The sequence below is a fragment of the Xyrauchen texanus genome, chromosome 11, assembly GCF_025860055.1.
Source record: "Xyrauchen texanus isolate HMW12.3.18 chromosome 11, RBS_HiC_50CHRs, whole genome shotgun sequence".
In the NCBI taxonomy this organism is placed as follows: domain Eukaryota; kingdom Metazoa; phylum Chordata; class Actinopteri; order Cypriniformes; family Catostomidae; genus Xyrauchen; species Xyrauchen texanus.
Window position 1 is genome coordinate 19,356,604 of NC_068286.1, and position 19,174 is coordinate 19,375,777.

Here is a 19,174-nt window from a genome sequence, read left to right on the forward strand (position 1 = left end):
TCTGTTTAAGTTTACTTTACAATGTTTCGCAATTATCACACAGGAAATCAGTGTGTGTCAGGCCCGTCTCCCAATCAGGAGCTTGGCCCACCCTGGCCCCATCCCCCATAACAACCATTCACAAAACTGGTGCGATGTTCAATTCAGCTCCAGATTTTTTTCTTCTTCTTTTTTTAAGTGTAGGCTGTCAAAGCAATAGCCTTAGCCTCATTAACCTTGCTACCTTTGCCGTTAACAAATGTGCTGAATGACAAAGCAATATTAATAACGATACTGTCATTTTAACAGTCAAGGAGCATATTCCTAAAAACTTCTGCATAACATGCACAGATGTCTTATTCAGAAAGGACAAAAGAAAATGACTTTTTCTCACCAGGATGCAGCTAACACCTCCTCCATTTGTGGCAACGAGGTCAGGGAAACAGTTGGGTCAAGTTCAATGGCATCTTTGGATGGTGTCAAAAACACAATTATACCTAAACAAAAATGCAACAATTCTATCCCAAAGAATGCCAGGGCGGCTGCGAGACTCGGGTTGGAGTGGAACCCCCACCCTGAACCCTTGCGGCTTGATTGGTTCCTGGGCCCGGAGCACTGCTCACGGCCACACCCCACCCTGGTCCCTTTCTTCCCGGAGGTACATGAGGAGCTTGCGAGGCCGCAGGCACCTTTTACTGCCCGGACCTGGACTCTGAGCTGCTCCGCTCTCACTACCCTCAATGGTGGGGCTGCCAGGGGGTACTCTGCATTTCTCCAGGTGGATAAGGCAGTAGAGGTGAAATTGTTCCCGCAAGGCGATGCCACCTGGCATAGCCATCTGAAACTCCTGTCCAAGGCCTGTAGGTTTATGTCTTCACTGGCGACTAGGGCCTGCAGTGCCGCTGGACAGCCCGCCTCCGTGCCTGCATGCAATGGCTCTCTTGCAAGTGCACCAAGTTCAATGTACCGAAAAAAGGTGTTGTGTTGCGGCCAATCTTGGACCTGCGAGTTCTCAACCGGGCCTTGCACAGACTCCCGTTCAAGATGCTGATGCTAAGACACATTTTAGTGAGCGTCCGGCATCAAGATTGGTTTGCAGCGGTAGACCTGAAGGATACGTCTTTCCTATGGTTTGCTTTCGAGGGCAAGGCGTACTAGTACAAAGTCCTCCCTTTCGGTCTGTCCCTGTCACCTCGCGCCTTCATGAAAGTCGTAGAGGCAGCCCTTGCCCCGTTAAGGGAAGTGGGCATTCACATCCTCAACTATCTTGATGACTTGGTACAAAGAATTTGCATATCCCGCCCCCAGACATAGTGGTATAAAGGCAGTGATATACGTTGGTTTCATTCAGGATTTTTCTGAGGAGCCGAAAATGGACCAGCCACAACAGTGGCTTGGCTCAGCGATGTGGCCGGGAGGACACAATGTCTCGTTCCCTCCATCAGGGAACAGAGGTTACATCCGTAACCTAGATGTTCCCAGTCTGTCGCTCACTTCCACGTTGTGTCGAAGAAGCATCACTAGGGGTACAATTTAAATCATGCCATACGCTGAGATGGGTACGTGTACCGCTGATACAGGAGCGGGCAGGTACTTGAAGTGCCAAAATGACCAGCTGTATCAGACTGCACGTACCCTTCCGCCAATGCCCCTTAAAGTCGTCGGAATCCTTATAGTTACCCTAGACAGGGGAACAAGGCGACGCTTGCCAACCTGGGAATGGTCCGAGCCTAGCCGGGCCTCTTTTCTCTCTATGTTTCTCAGTGGGAGAGCCTCTGTTTGGAGACAGTGTTCCCTTTCCGCTGTCCACCAAAGCAGACAAAGAGCTGCTCAGAACGTCTAAAGCTCTGCGTACGGTCAAAGTAGATATGCAAAGCACGTACTGGACACAGCAACGAAGGGGCTGGGTCTGCCTCCTCTAATTTTTCACTACCTGGTCTCTGAAGGGCGTGGTAGGAACCTTGGGCACGTAGCCCGGCCGCGGTCTTAGGATCACATGTGTGTCTGACGGACCGAACTCCAGGCAAGTGTCGCTGACATAGAACGCTTGCAGGTCCCTGACCCTTTTGATGGAGGCGAGCGCGATCAGCAGGGCCGTCTTTAGGGAGAGGGTCCTGAGTACAACTGATTCTAGCGGCTCGAAGGGGGGTCTATGAAGGCTCAAGAGGACCACTGAGAGATCCCAGGAGGGGAACAGGCTTGGCCGGGAGGGATTTAACCTCCGGGTGCCTCTTAGGGACCTGATAATAAAGTCGTGCTTACCCAAAGACCTCCAACATCTCCAGCAGAAATGAGGGCACTTAGCTGACTGCGCACCTTTGTGTGTCTTCGGCCCGAGAAGAACACCAGTTCGCGAACAAGCACCACTTTAGGGTGTAAAGTTGCCTGGTAGATGGGGCTCTGATTTGGTTGATCATGTCTACGACGGCAGGAGGTAGATCAGCTAGACCTTCTGCATCCCATCCAGGGGCCAGACGTGGAAGTTCGTGAGGTCTGGATGTGGATGCCACAGAGTGTGCCACCTGTGCAAGAAGGCTCACTGGGGGAAATGCATACTTGCGCAGCCCCGTGGGCCAGCTGTGTGCCAGTGCGTCTGCCCCGAGGGGAGCCTCTGTTCGGGCATACCAGAGCGGGCAGTGGGAGGTCTCTTGGGAGGCGAACAGGTCTACCTGAGCCTTGCCGAACCATTCCCAAATCAGCTGGAGAGGGGCTCCTTCCAAGGAAGACGCAGTTTGTCAACAGGAAAACATTTTTCAGCGGAATATAGGTCAAGGGGTTACCTACAGGGAACCAGCGCATGCGGAGCACCTGTCCCAGTATGGGACTTAGTTAGCACAAGTAATGGGCTGGCAACGAGTTTCTCCACAAATTCCCTGCCACAGGGCTAGGAGGAAGTCAACCAGGGAACACATTTGTGAACACTGCTGGGAATCAACAATGCATATCTTCAGCTCAAGGGAGGTGCAAATGATCCCTGAATGGGGTTGTGGGAACCTTGGGCACATAGTCCGGTCGGGGTCTCAGGATCACGTGAGAGTAGCCTGGCCCAAACTCCAGGCACGTTTCGCTGACAGAGAACACTTGAAGTTCCCCTACCCTATTAATTGAGGTTGAGCGCCATCAGGGGGGCAGTCTTCAGAGAGTGCCTTAAGCTCCGATGACTCTAAAGTTTCAAAGGGAGCCCCTCGTAGGCCTTGCAGGACTACAGTGAGGTCCCACGAGGGAACGAGGCATGGTCTGGAGGGATACAACCTCCTGCACCTCTCAGGAACCTGATACTCATTTCTTGTTTTCCTAAGGACTTACCGCCCACTGTGTAGTGGTGTGCCACTCTAGCAGCTACGTAAACCTTCAAGGTGGAGGGGGACAGCCGTCCCTCTAACCTCTCCTGCAGAAAGGAAAGCACAGAACCAACTGCACACCGAGCCGTGGGTCCGTCCTGGACCATTGCATACAGTGCCCCAGCCAGTGTCGGAGGACCTGGAGACAGGCTTGAAGACCTGTACTAGGGGAACACCTGCCCGTAAAAATGCAAGGTCGTTCCAAGGGCTGGAAAGGCGGCGACAGATCAGCGTGATGGCCACGCGATGTGTTCCGCGGATCCATGCCCATCTCAGGACTCGAGCCAGGAGCCAGTGCTGAAGCGGTCTCATATGCATCAACCCGAGCGGTGTGGCCACCAAAGAGGAGGCCATATTCCCAAGGAGCCTCTGAAATAGTTTCAGTGGAACCACGGTCTTCTGTCTGAATGCCTTTAAGACAGGTCAGCACCGACTGGGAGCACTCGTTCGTGAGTCGCGCCATCATCTAGACTGAGTCCAACTCCAGACCGAGATAGAGATGCTCTGAACCGGAAGAAGCTTGCTCTTTTCCCAGTTGACCCGAAGCCCTTGCCAGCTGTGATGCGAGAGCAGCAGGTCCCCGTGCGCACACAACACGTCTTGAGAGTCGTCGAGGTAGTCGAGAATGCAAATGTCCACTTCCCTTAACGGGGCAAGGGCGACCTCTGCGAACCTCGTGAATACGCGAGGAGACAAGGACAGGCTGAAAGGGAGGACTTTGTACTGGTACCGCAGGAAGGGTCTGTGACAAGGTAAAATCGGAATGTGAAAGTACGCGTCCTTCAGGTCTACCGCTGCGAACCAATCTTGATGTCGGACTGTAAAACCTTTTCTTCATTTTAGCAAAAGGGACAGGCTCAATCACACGCTTCCGCAGAAGGGTGGTGATTTTCGTGCACAAGGTAGCGGCATTCTTGCCCTTCACCTTGGTGAAGTGGATGGCACTGAACCTGGGCAGGCTCCTGGCGAATTGAATCGCGTAGCCGAGTCGAGCCGTATTGCGTAGAAGCCAAACTTTTACCAGCAAAATGCCTGACAATCTGGCAGCATATTTCTGTCTGCTGATCAGAATCAGGCAGCGTCATCATCTCCTTTTGTAATGGCAGATCACAAATGAAAATAGTGAATTATCAACATCTACTGAGAGCTTTTACAGCTCAATTGAATAAGAAGAGATTGTCTGATGGTTAATAAAAGAACACCATTTTATTCTTCTATATATCAAAGAATGTTTCAGACACATTGTTCTTAATAGATCACACAACAGCATATTTAACTTTACTATTTAAATAAAATTATTCAAAAAGTTATTATTGCATTTTGAGGGATTTTTTTCCTAAATCTGTTCTAAATATGTTTATTTCACTTCTCATCATCTGTGCATTATTGGGAGCAGCGAGTGAATTATTATTATAATATTTATAAATATATAGTATATATTAATGTAATCATTACTATCATGCAGAACTGTTTGATTTCTCAATTTCTTAGCATTAAATTAACTATTATTTTCATGTAAAATAAATAAAATGATTGGTAAAATAAATAATTTATGGCATGTATTATTAAGCAACAATTTTTCATCTTTTTTCACTAAAGAGCCAATTTAAAAAAAATGTGTTGATGCATTTTTTCGAAAGAGCCATAACACAAACTAATAATTTAAGTTTAATAATAATAATTGTATTAATTTAATACGTTTTTCAATAAAATAAATTTTTTATATTGCCCATAGACAACTCAAAAACAAACAAATATGCAAAAATTAATAGGTAAAATGTTGCAATACGGAATTGAGTACACGCGTTTGAGCGGATCTCCATAAATTTACTTAATTTTACAATTGTTGAAAAATTTAACTTCCCTTTTGGGGTGGGCGATATGTAAAAAATATTTTAATAATCGCATTTATAATATTGTGATATCCGATTATATGGTCAACCCCCAAGGTCGGTGAATATTTCTGCTTTATTAATTTTGCATAAAAAATTTATTTTAACATTTAAACATTTATTGAAACACGAAAAACTTAAACAAAAGACATTTCTAAATTCCAATTGCACTTTAAACGAAACGAAAAAAGCAATTAAAATATCAAATTGATTAAAAAATCTTCTATATAACCACCTTCATAAATCCAGACTTTTACTATCTCCAACGGCCCCATTTGCCATCACACAAGTATCTGTAGGCAGCAACAGATGCAAATTAAGAACTAAAGACAATTATAAATGTAAATATTATTATAATAATAATCATAATAAGTATGCCTAAAAATACCCTTCCCTGCTGAAAAAAACAGCTTAACCAGCATGAAATTCCCATGCTGGTCTAGGCTGGTTTATACTGGTTAGTGCTGGTCTAGCTGGTGGACCAACGTATCCATGCTTTTTTACCAGAAAAACTTTGCTGGTGAAGCTGATTGACCAGCTTGGTCTTTTTAATTAATCTGGTTAAGCTAGTTTAAAAGCCTGATGGGCACACCATCACACCAGCATTCCATTGGGGGACCAGTATTCAAAACACAACATAAGCTGGTGACCAGCAATGCTGGTCTTTTCAGCAGGGTTCCCAAAAAATTCTTATCTAATATGTTTGTATTGTGTTTTGGTAACAGTTTAAAGAAAAGAAAATAGAACTCAATTTTAGCTTCAAGGTGAACGTGTCTTGAATTACTTTATGATTTAATCACTTTCGTCTTTGTTTCTTCAAAAGAAAGATATCTGTATATATTACTCAACCTGCATAGTTGCGTTCACAATGCGAAAGAGTGAACTGCTCTGTCACAGTACCTCACGAGATGAATGGAGATCATTTGCAGCATTCTCATAGTCTACATTATTCTTGCAAACAGTTTTCAGTTGAATGAAATAGAGAATAAGGAGTGATAACACTTTACATGGGCTTGCTCCACGAGATAGGGTCCCGTAGCATGCCTCTGAACAAACAGAGAATCAGACATGAGCATTGACGCCTTTTCTTTTGTCTGTTCTTAAAAATATAATTAATGTGTTTTTTCAAGTGCGTCTTTTTGAATAACAGCTTTCTTGTCATGTGTCACTCGAGACGTCTTACATGTTACGGGTAGATGTACAAAATTACTCACGCAAGAAATACATTTGGACGAGGAGTTCGCAAACTGGATTGAGTCCCGTCACATTTTGCAGGTGGTGGGTGCTAGTTTCACACCCTGGGTGCACATAAAAAATAACAAACATTCATAAAATCGATCATAGAAAATGCTCTTAACATCTAAGATCAATAGTTATTGGGAAACGAGGCCTCTATGAATGTGCATGTCTTGGAGAAGCGCTTTCATTGCACTCATGAACAGCAGAGATCACTGCGCACATATATCAAATCAGACATGCATCTTTATATATACATGCTTCTCTTTCATCTTTTCTTCAAAATATAGTCACGTTTCGTCAAACAGGCATCTTTCATCTAAATTCTTGTTATATATCACTCCGATAAGTCTTACTGGTCGCCTTCCACAGTGGCTAGTATATCAGCAAAATACTCTGCATGAAAAACCTGTATTTGCTGGGTGTTCATTTCAAACCTTGTTCACCAGGTGTAGGCTGTACAACAAATTCAGGAGAAATTTGTCAGAACAGTCATTGACTTTAAAATTATCTCTAGAAAGTTTTAAATTATCACGTGTTGGTGAATGGTGACACCTGGCGAGCCACTTGATTTTTAACAAACGCGAACCATAGCTTCCCGACCCCTGATCTAGGATGACCAACCGTCCACTTTTTTGGACCTGAACAAAGCAAACAAGTATTTGTAGAGCAACCTCTGTATGTGACCTGTAAAGCTGGCTCTTGCATGTCAATGGCAAAAAAATTAGAAAATACAATGAGCATGAACCCATGTGAGGGGAGAAACAAGCCCTGAGACTTTATTCACATATTATTCACACTAAATATTATGTGACAAGAACAAAAAATGCCAGCCCAAGGAGAGTTTGTCATAAAAATTGAATCTTTAGGGAATTAGGCTACACCTGGCCACAGCAGGACTGAAAAGTGTGAAGTACAGGTGAAACTCGAAAAATTAGAATATCGTGCAAAAGTTCATTAATTTCAGTAATTCAACTTAAAAGGTGAAACTAATATATTATATAGACTCATTACAAGCAAAGTAAGATATTTCAAGCCTTTATTTGATATCATTTTGATGATTATGGCTTACAGCTTATGAAAACCCCAAATTCAGAATCTAAGAAAATTAGAATATTGTGAAAAGGTTCAGTATTGTAGGCTCAAAGTGTCACACTCTAATCAGCTAAACACCTGCAAAGGGTTCCTGAGCCTTTAAATGGTCTCTCAGTCTGGTTCAGTTGAATTCACAATCATGGGGAAGACTGCTGACCTGACAGTTGTGCAGAAAACCATCATTGACACCCTCCACAAGGAGGGAAAGCCTCAAAAGGTAATTGCAAAAGAAGTTGGATGTTCTCAAAGTGCTGTATCAAAGCACATTAATAGAAAGTTAAATGGAAGGGAAAAGTGTGGAAGAAAAAGGTGCACAAGCAGCAGGGATGACCGTAGCCTGGAGAGGATTGTCAGGAAAAGGCCATTCAAATGTGTGGGGGAGCTTCACAAGGAGTGGACTGAGGCTGGAGTTACTGCATCAAGAGCCACCACACACAGACGGGTCCTGGACATGGGCTTCAAATGTCAAACGTCTTACCTGGGCTAAAGAAAAAAAGAACTGGTCTGATGCTTAGTGGTCCAAAGTCCTCTTTTCTGATGAGAGCAAATTTTGCATCTCATTTGGAAACCAAGGTCCCAGAGTCTGGAGGAAGAATGGAGAGGCACACAATCCAAGATGCTTGAAGTCCAGTGTGAAGTTTCCACAGTCTGTGTTGGTTTGGGGAGCCATGTCATCGGCTGGTGTTGGTCCACTGTGCTTTATTAAGTCCAGAGTCAACGCAGCCGTCTACCGGGACATTTTAGAGCACTTCATGCTTCCTTCAGCAGACAAGCTTTATGGAGATGCTGACTTCATTTTCCAGCAGGACTTGGCACCTGCCCACACTGCCAAAAGTACCAAAACCTGGTTCAATGACCATGGTATTACTGTGCTTGATTGGCCAGCAAACTCGCCTGACCTGAACCCCATAGAGAATCTATGGGGCATTGCCAAGAGAAAGATGAGAGACATGAGACCAAACAATGCAGAAGAGCTGAAGGCCGCTATTGAAGCATCTTGGTCTTCCATAACACCTCAGCTGTGCCACAGGCTGATAGCATCCATGCCACGCTGCATTGAGGCAGTAATTAATGCAAAAGGGGCCCAAACCAAGTACTGAGTACATATGCATGATTATACTTTTCAGAGGGCCGACATTTCTGTATTTAAAATCTTTTGTTTTATTGATTTCATGTAATATTCTAATTTTCTGAGATTCTGAATTTGGGGTTTTCATAAGCTGTAAGCCATAATCATCAAAATGATATCAAATAAAGGCTTGAAATATCTTACTTTGCTTGTAATGAGTCTATATAATATATTAGTTTCACCTTTTAAGTTGAATTACTGAAATTAATGAACTTTTGCACGATATTCAAATTTTTCGAGTTTCACCTGTATTTAATTAAAGACATTAAATGTATTTAATTAATACATTAATTAATAAATGTAATTTGTGTAAATTTTGTTATTAATATTATTGATTCCTCTTCTGTCACTCACTCAATGTTGTATCAAATAAAGTGACACAAGGGGTCTTCCTTGGACATCGAATCGTACCTCTGAACCTGAGAAAAGGCCAATGTCATGTTGGCAGGCAGAATTTGAATCCCCCGCCCCGGACATACGGGTATAAAGGGAAGTGGGGCAGCAAATGCCAGTCAGAATTTTTCTTCGGAGCCGAATGGTTGTGCAGCAAGCAGCTGAGTTTCACTCCTGTTCCACTCACCTCTACCAGGGAGAAGCATTGCTGTTGGATCTGCATGCCGCATTTCCAGCTGGCGTCTCTCTCTCTGCGCACTGTGCAGTTCACGTGCCTGGGCGCTTTGACAGTGCTTTCTTTCTGTTTAAAAGAGTGTCTCCTCCTAAAAGAGTTGTGTTTCCTCTAAAAGAGTCTGAGTTTTCCACTCACAAAAGAGCAATACACAGCAGGACTAGTCTTTTTCAAGATGCCTTTCTGCCCCTGTGTTGTTCCTGGATGCAGTCGGTTTCTCTCCAAGAACGACGGCCACAGATGCTGCCTCGTGTGCCTGGGTAGTGATCACACGGAGGCGGCGTTCACCCTGCATGCCATGGCTAACCTGCAGGTCCATCAGTCCAAGGCACTTAAAGATCTGCACCTGGGTAGTCCTGATCCCAATGTGCTGCAGGAACTGCGCTCTGCCACCGACCTTGCTCTCAGAGCCATGAAGGTCACAGCGCAGGCACTCGGGCGGGCAATGGCCTCCCTCGTGGTCCAGGAGCGCCACCTTTGGCTGAACATGGTCGAGATGCATGACGTTGACAAGGCTAAGTTTCTAAGCACCCCAGCTCTCATCCCCAGCGTCGAGCACCTCGCAGGCGGCCAGAAAAGCTCTGAAGCGCTCCTGAGACGGGCAACCCAGGCAGTCGGATTTTCACACCGGAGATGGTACCAAGACCACTCCATCCCCTGGTGGAGGGCTGAGAGGAGAATCCTTGTTTTCCTTATTTTCATTTGCCGCACACTCTCCGGTAACCACATGCGGTTGCGGTAACCACATGTTCAATAAAATAGTTATTTCCCCACTCCCTGGGTCATCCAGCCAGTGTGTGCCATTCTCACGGTACCCCGGATCTAAAACTCTACAGTCCCGATTCCCTGGACACAGCTCCCTCGCCTCCGGCCCCGCTACTGCTCAGCCCCAGCAGGCCAGCGCTGATGAGTTCCGAAGATGCCTCCTTAGGACCTCTTTCTCAGTCTTTAACCTGCCCCCTGCTGAGTGCGCGAAGCAAGGTAAGTGCTTTGAGTCTTCTCTCAGTAACCAAGCCTCATGCTCTTTTGCCTCCCGACGCATTAATACCAGCCCCCCAGTCAAATACTACCGTCCCGTTAGTGTCCCTCGTACGGAGGTTGGATGCGTAGTTCTCAATTCCCAATCAGTCACGCTGGTTGGCCAGGACCATCCGACTCGTCTACGCGATTCAGTTCGCCCGGCTCCCGCCTCGTTTCAGTGGTATCCGCTCCACTCGAGCAGAGGTCTCCACCCTGCACCTCAAAGATGCGATAGAGCCTGTCCCTCCAGCCGAGATGAAGAAGGGTTTCTACAGCCCTTACTTCATCATACCCAAGAAAAGCGGCGGGTTGCGACCAATCTTGGAGTTCTCAACCGGGCTTTGTACAGACTCCCGTTCAAAATGCTCACGCAGAAACATATTCTCACCTGTGTTCGACAGCAAGATTGGTTTACGGCGGTAGACCTGAAGGACGCATACTTCCACGTCTCCATTCTGCCGCGACATCGACCCTTCTTACGGTTCACGTTCAATGGCCAGGTGAACCCTCCCCTTCGACCGGTACCCTCGCGGCTTCACGAAGATCGCAGAGGCCGCTCTTGCCCCCAACTACCCATACTCAACTACCTCGACGACTGGCTAATCCTGGCTCTCTCTCAAGAGTTACTATGCGCCCACAGGGACCAAGTGCTCAGGCACCTCAGCCGTCTAGGACTTCAGGTTAACTGGAAAAAGAGCAAGCTTGATCCGGTTCAGAGCATCTCTTTTCTCAGCATGGAGTTAGACTCAGTCTCAATGACAGGGCGGCTCACCAACGAGCATGCTCAGTCAGTGCTCAGGTGCCTCGCTCGCTTCGAGCCCGGCACAGCGGTTCCTCTAAAACAATTCCAGAGGCTCCTGGGGCATATGGCATCCTCAGCCGCGGTCGCGCCACTTGGGTTGATGCATATGAGACCGCTAAAGCACTGGCTACAGACTCGAGTCCCGAGATGGGCATGGCGCCACGGCACACACCGTGTGACAATCACCCCTTCCTGCCGTCAGACTTTAAATCCTTGGACAGACCTCTGCTTTCTGCGTCTGGTAACCACAGACACATTTCCACAGCTGGCCCGCGGGGCTACGCAAGTATGCATTTCCCCCAGTGAGCCTTCTTGCACAGGTGCTGTGCAAGGTCAGGGAGGACGAGGAACAAGTAACATTAGTGGCTCCCTACTGGCCCAACCGGGCCTGGTTCTCGGACCTCGTGCTCCTCGCGACAGCCCCTCCCTGGCGAATCCCCCTGAGGATGGACCTTCTTACTCAGGGGCAGGGCACGCTCTGGCATCCGCATCCAGACCTTTGGAAACTCCACGTCTGGTCCCTGGATGGGACGCGGAAGATCTAGCTGGTCTACCACCTACCGTCGTAGACACGATCAACCAAGACAGAGCCCCTTCTACCAGGCAGCTTTACGCCCAGAATTGGCGCTTGTTCGCAGATTGGTGTTCTTCCAGGGCGGAAGACCCACAGAGGTGCGCAGTTAGGTCGGTGCTCTTATTCCTGCAAGAGAGGCTGGAGGGGAGGCTGTCCCCTTCCACCCTAAAGGTGTATGTCGCTCACCACATCGCAGTAGACGTTAAGTCCCTTGGTAAGCACGACTTAATCATCAGGTTCCTAAGTGGCACCCGGAGGTTAAATCCCTCCCGGCCAAGCCTGTTCCCCTCCTGGGACCTCTCGGCAGTCCTCGCGGGCCTCCAGAGACCTCCCTTCGAGCCGCTAGAATCAGTTGGACTCAGGGCCCTCTCTCTTAAGACGGCCCTGCTGATCGCGCTCGCCTCCATCAAGAGGGTCGGGGACCTGCAAGCGTTCTCTGTCAGCGACACTTGCCTGGAGTTTGGTCCGGCAGACACTCATGTGATCCTAAGACCGCGATCGGGCTATGCGCCCAAGGTTCCTACCACGCCCTTCAGAGACCAGGTAGTGAACCTGCAAGCGCTGCCTGGGAGGAGGCAGACCCAGCCCCTTCATTGCTGTGTCCGGTACGTGCTTTGCGTACCTACCTGGACCGCACGCAGAGCTTTAGACACTCTGAGCAGCTCTTTGTATGCTCTGGGGGACAGTGGAAAGGAAATTCTGTCTCCAAACAGAGGCTTTCCCACTGGGTTGTAGATGCCATTTCATTGGCTTATCACACCCAGGCCCCCCCCCTTGCGGGTCCGAGCTCACTCGACAAGGAGTGTTGCGTCCTCGTGGGCACTGGCCAAGGATACCTCCCTGGCAGACATTTTTAGAGCAGAGGGTTGGGTGACACCCAACACCTTTACGAGATACTACAATCTCAGGGTTGAGTCAGTTTCATCCCGTGTTTTCTCAGGTCCGAGCCAGTAGAACTCGGTAACACGCTGATGGGCTGGCCCATCGCTTGCATATACGCCCTTTCCCTCACTTGAGGTAAAACAGTGCGTCTTTTTTCCCAGGAGACTCCACTCAACGCGAATTCCTGGTCGATTCCTCCCTAGCCCTCATGGGTCTGCAGTTCGGCGGAGGAACTTGCCGACCCAATCCACTGCGGGTACTCAGATCTACCCTGTACTGGAATAGGTGCTCCACAGAGTAGGGACCCCTACGCAGACTCCCCCTGTGTGTATTTTCCGCGATACGGTCCCCTTACGAGCAGACCCGCGTTTTCCTTGGGTAAGTTTCGGCTGCCCCCCGGTCGCCGTGTGTAGCAACTCCACCCTCACTGAGGCTGGATCTGCCACCGCGCCACTTCCACATGTCGCCTAAAAACACATGTGATGTATTCACCACCGTAACTCCCCAGTTGGGCAGGGGTGGTCTCCGCAGGGTCTTTTCCCCCCTGGAAGAATGGGAATTAGGTAAGACCCCCTTCCCTCAGTGCGTGTAAGGGCCCCGGCTGTCTATTGCTCTATGCGAGAAACATAGAGAGAAAAGAGGCTCAGCCAGGCTTGGCCCGTTCCCAGGTTGGCAAGCGTCGCCTTGTTCCTCTGCCTAGGGTAACCATAAGGATTCCGACGACTTTTCTGGGGCATTGGGGAAGGGTACGTGCAGTCTGACCCAGTTGGTCGTATGGCACGTAACAAATACCTGCCCGCTCCTGTGTCAGCAGAACACGTACACGGCTCAGCGCATTGCGGATTTAAATTGGACCCCTAGTGTTGCTTCTCCGACACAACATGGATAGAGCGACAGATGGGGAACGTCTAGGTTACGGATGTAACCTCCGTTCCCTGATGGAGGGAACGAGACGTTGTGTCTTCCCGGCCACGTCGCTGAGCCGAACCGTTGTAGTGGCCAGAACCATTTCTGGCTCCTTAGAAAAATCCTGAATGAACTCTAGTATTTGCCTCGCCTTTATATCCGTATGTCCGTGGGGGGGGGGGGGGGTGCAAATACTGACTGCCAACTTCTCATTGGCCTTTTTTCAATGGATCAGAGGCATATTCGGCGCTCAAGAGAGACCCCTAGTGTCGCTTCTCCGACACAACGTCTCGTTCCCTCCATCAGGGAACGGAGGTTACATCCGTAACCTAGACGGTATCCATTAACACATCCATCAATTTGACCCCAGCAAAAAACATTGTAGAAAAATGCAATGAAATGAATCATAATAAAGAATATATAAACAGAGTATCTCTACATTCAGTGTACACCAGTCAGAAGATCATAGTATGTACAAAATGATTTGCATTTATTCATGTTTTTATATATGTGGTCTCTGAAGCCACAAACATAAGTAATGCACCATTTTTCATTTCTTTTAAAGTGTCCAATCAGTTCCCATAAAATAAGGAAATGTTATGAAGTATAAACACAATACAGTATTTGAATGTTAAGTCTACTTTCAAGCTATTAGCATATCCTTGGACCCCAAACAGAACAAATAACCTGTCAGAATTATTATTTATGTATCCTTTCTTTTAAGCAAACACTTACACATACCCCTCTCAGATATGTCCTATTCGTACTCTGTGAAAACACATTCTAAGTCATCTGTATTTAGAAAGGCTAATTTCACAGCAGATTTGAGGTGGATAGCTAGATTAAAATAGCACGGAAAAGCTGAAATGTTGATTTGACCAAATGCCTGTTCTGGGGTGACAACCTCCAGCTCTCATGAAATGGATGAGGGACTAACTGTAAACCCATTTCATGGTGAACTTTAACAGCCTCCCTGGGTCTTCTATAAACACAAACCGCTAAATGTATTTCTTTATTTTCTATCAATTCTCACATAAGCTGAAACTGCTTCAGCATGAAATGAAATATGGTGATCTGAGAACTTCATTGTAAACTCCAAGTCCAAAGAAAACAAAATTTGTATGTCTCTCTCTTAATTGGAAGGCTGTTTTCAAGAAAATTGGATTTTGGATATCAAAGCCCATTTTATAAAGTTTCTTCATTCAGTGAATGCTACAGAAAATGATATACGCTACAAGAATGTTTTTAACTAGAACATCACTGGAACTATGTGTGATTATGTTCATAACAATCCAATGCAAACCTGTTTCAGAGATACCATCCATTTGCTTTAGTCACAAGGACACTACGTTGCCACAAAGTTGTTATATGTCCCTTTTATAAGATAAAAAGGATACCTTACAAGCATCAATCTGTTCAATTATTTCAAAGTAAAAAGTTTGATAATGAATTTTCTTAGCTGTAAGGGTCATTTAGTTGTTAGTTACCTTACGGTTTCACCATACATTAGCTCATCTGTGGCAGTGTGTGGTTTGTGATACAGTCTCCTCATCTCTAACACCTGGAGTAGAATTGTTAATGCATTCCTCTCTGTTCTTTGCAGTGATTATTTACAATAGGTCTGACTCAATTATTTAGAAACTAACAAATAAACAGCTAAGAATGTACAAATTATACTCTGAATACACTTTTCCACTGATGTGACAAGGCAGGTGAAGAACGAGGATCTAAACGCAGCTTTATTTACAAAAGAATAAAAAAAACGAACTCAGAATATAATGAAAACAAACCACAGAGAACCAGGTACAGCACATCCAACAACACATGCAAAGACAGACAAACTAACAAGGGGAAAAAAGGGTTCATCCTGGCTCTCTCTCAAGAGTTACTATGCGCCCACAGGGACCAAGTGCTCAGGCACCTCAGCCGTCTAGGACTTCAGGTTAACTGGAAAAAGGGCAAGCTTGATCCGGTTCAAAGCATCTCTTTTCTCAGCATGGAGTTAGACTCAGTCTCAATGACAGGGCGGCTCACCAACGAGCGTGCTCAGTCAGTGCTCAGGTGCCTCACTCGCTTCGAGCCCGGCACAGTGGTTCCTCTAAAACAATTCCAGAGGCTCCTGGGGCATATGGCATCCTCAGCCGCGGTCGCGCCGCTTGGGTTGATGCATATGAGACCGCTACAGCACTGGCTACAGACTCGAGTCCCGAGATGGGCATGGCGCCACGGGGGGTGTGTGTGCAAATACTGACTGCCAACTTCTCATTGGCCTTTTTTCAATGGATCAGAGGCATATTCGGCGCTCAAGAGAGACCCCTAGTGTCGCTTCTCCGACACAACGTCTCGTTCCCTCCATCAGGGAACGGAGGTTACATCCGTAACCTAGACGGTATCCATTAACACATCCATCAATTTGACCCCAGCAAAAAAACATTGTAGAAAAATGCAATAAAATGAATCATAATAAAGAATATATAAACAGAGTATCTCTACATTCAGTGTACACCAGTCAGAAGATCATAGTATGTACAAAATGATTTGCATTTATTCATGTTTTTATATATGTGGTCTCTGAAGCCACAAACATAAGTAATGCACCATTTTTCATTTCTTTTAAAGTGTCCAATCAGTTCCCATAAAATAAGGAAATGTTATGAAGTATAAACACAATACAGTATTTGAATGTTAAGTCTACTTTCATGCTATTAGCATATCCTTGGACCCCAAACAGGACAAATAACCTGTCAGAATTATTATTTATGTATCCTTTCTTTCAAGCAAACACTTACACATACCCCTCTCAGATATGTCCTATTCGTACTCTGTGAAAACACATTCTAAGTCATCTGTATTTAGAAAGGCTAATTTTACAGCAGATTTGAGATGGATAGCTAGATTAAAATAGCACGGAAAAGCTGAAATGTTGATTTGACCAAATGCCTGTTCTGGGGCGACAACCTCCAGCTCTCATGAAATGGATGAGAGACTAACTGTAAACCCATTTCTTGGTGAACTTTAACAGCCTCCCTGGGTCTTCTATAAACACAAACCGCTAAATGTATTTCTTTATTTTCTATCAATTCTCACATAAGCTGAAACTGCTTCAGCATGAAATGAAATATGGTGATCTGAGAACTTCATTGTAAACTCCAAGTCCAAAGAAAACAAAATTTGTATGTCTCTCTCTTAATTGGAAGGCTGTTTTTAAGAAAATTGGATTTTGGATATCAAAGTCCATTTTATAAAATTTCTTCATTCAGTGAAAATGATATAAGCTACAAGAATGTTTTTAACTAGAACATCACTGGAACTATGTGTGATTATGTTCATAACAATCCAATGCAAACCTGTTTCAGAGATGCCATCCATTTGCTTTAGTCACAAGGACACTACGTTGCCACAAAGTTGTTATATGTCCCTTTTATAAGATAAAAAGGATACCTTACGAGCATCAATCTGTTCAATTATTTCAAAGTAAAAAGTTTGATAATGAATTTTCTTAGCTGTAAGGGTCATTTAGTTGTTAGTTACCTTACGGTTTCACCATACATTAGCTCATCTGTGGCAGTGTGTGGTTTGTGATACAGTCTCCTCATCTCTAACACCTGGAGTAGAATTGTTAATGCATTCCTCTCTGTTCTTTGCAGTGGTTATTTACAATAGGTCTGAATGATTTAGAAACTAACAAATAAACAGCTAAGAATGTACAAATATACTCTGAATACATTTTTCCACTGATGTGACAAGGCAGGCGAAGAATGAGGATCTAAACGCAGCTTTATTTACAAAAGAATAAAAAAAAAAACTAACTCAGAATATAATGAAAACAAACCACAGAGAACCAGGTACAGCACATCCAACAATACATGCAAAGACTGACAAACTAACAAGGGGAAAAAAGGGTTTAAATATACAAGGGAAAACAAGGAACACCTGGAGAGACAATAAGGGAATGTGGAACACCTGGAGAAACAATCAAGGGAAACCCAATCATAAAATGAAACGAAAAAGGACTACAATAATTAAAGGGAAACAGGAACTATAAAAGACAAGAACAAAAAACAACAGGGAATATGACAACTGAGTCCATATTTGTTATATCTGATATAACATTGTGCCACATCCCATGCAATTTTGATCCAAGGTTTCAGTTCGCCACATCAGATGATGCAATATTTCTTGCATTTAGATCCTAACATCTGTAGCTTAGGGCCACAGCGATGTTAAAGTACATTTCAAATCTGAAAGAATTCTTTCACTTTTGTTATAGATAGACAATGAAAGAGAGGAGCAGTACATAATAATGCAAGACTGTTCAGTATTGACTGTAATGAAGTCAGTGAATCCAGAGACATGTGAAGACATTGTATGAACATTATCAATTGCTTCTGAGTCAAATGGAAATTCTTCAATTTTTTTGAAAAATAAATCAGAGGGTAGAGATGGAACGAGAGAAAGAGGGTTAAAAACCCTGGGTGGATATGTGAATTGCTGTCCAATGGCACACAAAAATATAATTCTGAAAAAGGTCATTAGGTAGCAACTTGGGCAAATTGAAAGCACAAAGATTGTGGTGTCATAAATAAAGCCTTGTCATTTTCATCTGTCACCGTGCCACCCTAACATTATTCTGTGTCACCTGGTCATTACTCTTAATACCAGTGCCTACTCTGCAATGCAAACACTATCCCCTGCTGCAAGAAAACCAATACACACATTTCCCGAAGCCCCTTGCCACTACTGTCAAAAATGATATGAGATATTAAGATTCCCCCCACCACACACACATAGAAAATCTAAATCAATATAACCTTTTCAGTGTTGAATAATGCAGTTGAGGAAAAAGCCACCAAAACACTGACTGTGTGTCACAAAGCAAACTGTGGAAATTACATGATTAATGTCACAAGGAGAATAGCAATGGCATGAGGAGATGGAAGCAGCCACCTCGACTGTTACATGATATTAAATATTCAATAATTTCCATGATAATGGCATAGATAATCCAATTTTAGCCATGCACAGCCCAGCTGTTCTGCAAATATAACTGTAGGATATTAATACATTTTGGACCACAAATTTTTACAACCTTTATACAAAAGCAAGAATATCAGATACATATTAATACATGTGATTGTAACTCTCACACAGTCCTCTAATCTGATTGGACAAGAGCAGTGTGTCAATATTTAGTATAACAGCACTCACACTCGCACACCTCACTGTTTGTTTAACTGCTTGTCTGTATTCACAGCTGTCAGTCTGAACATTGCTCAGAAGCATGCAACAGTTGATTACTAATGACTAAAATTATAATCAGATTACTTAGTTGATTATTAAAAAAGTAATTACATTACTATTTACTTTTAAGTTACTTTCTAAATAGCTTGTCAGTTCAAAAATTCAAAATAATTACTGTATTTCCTCCTTGTTCACATATCACTCTGCACCACACTTCTCTCGCTTACAATGAATTTTTTGTGACTTCAGCTGTCACAATTCATGTTTTAATTGTAATCTGTACATAAATAATAATTTAGAAATATGTGTAACCCCAGTAATGTACTTAAAAGTAGTAAATTCTTTGGAAGTCTATAATCGAATTACAAGAATGTAAAATGTATTGCATTACACTACTGTACTTTTTACTTTGTGATGAGATTACACCCAACACTATTCAGTACAACAGCACT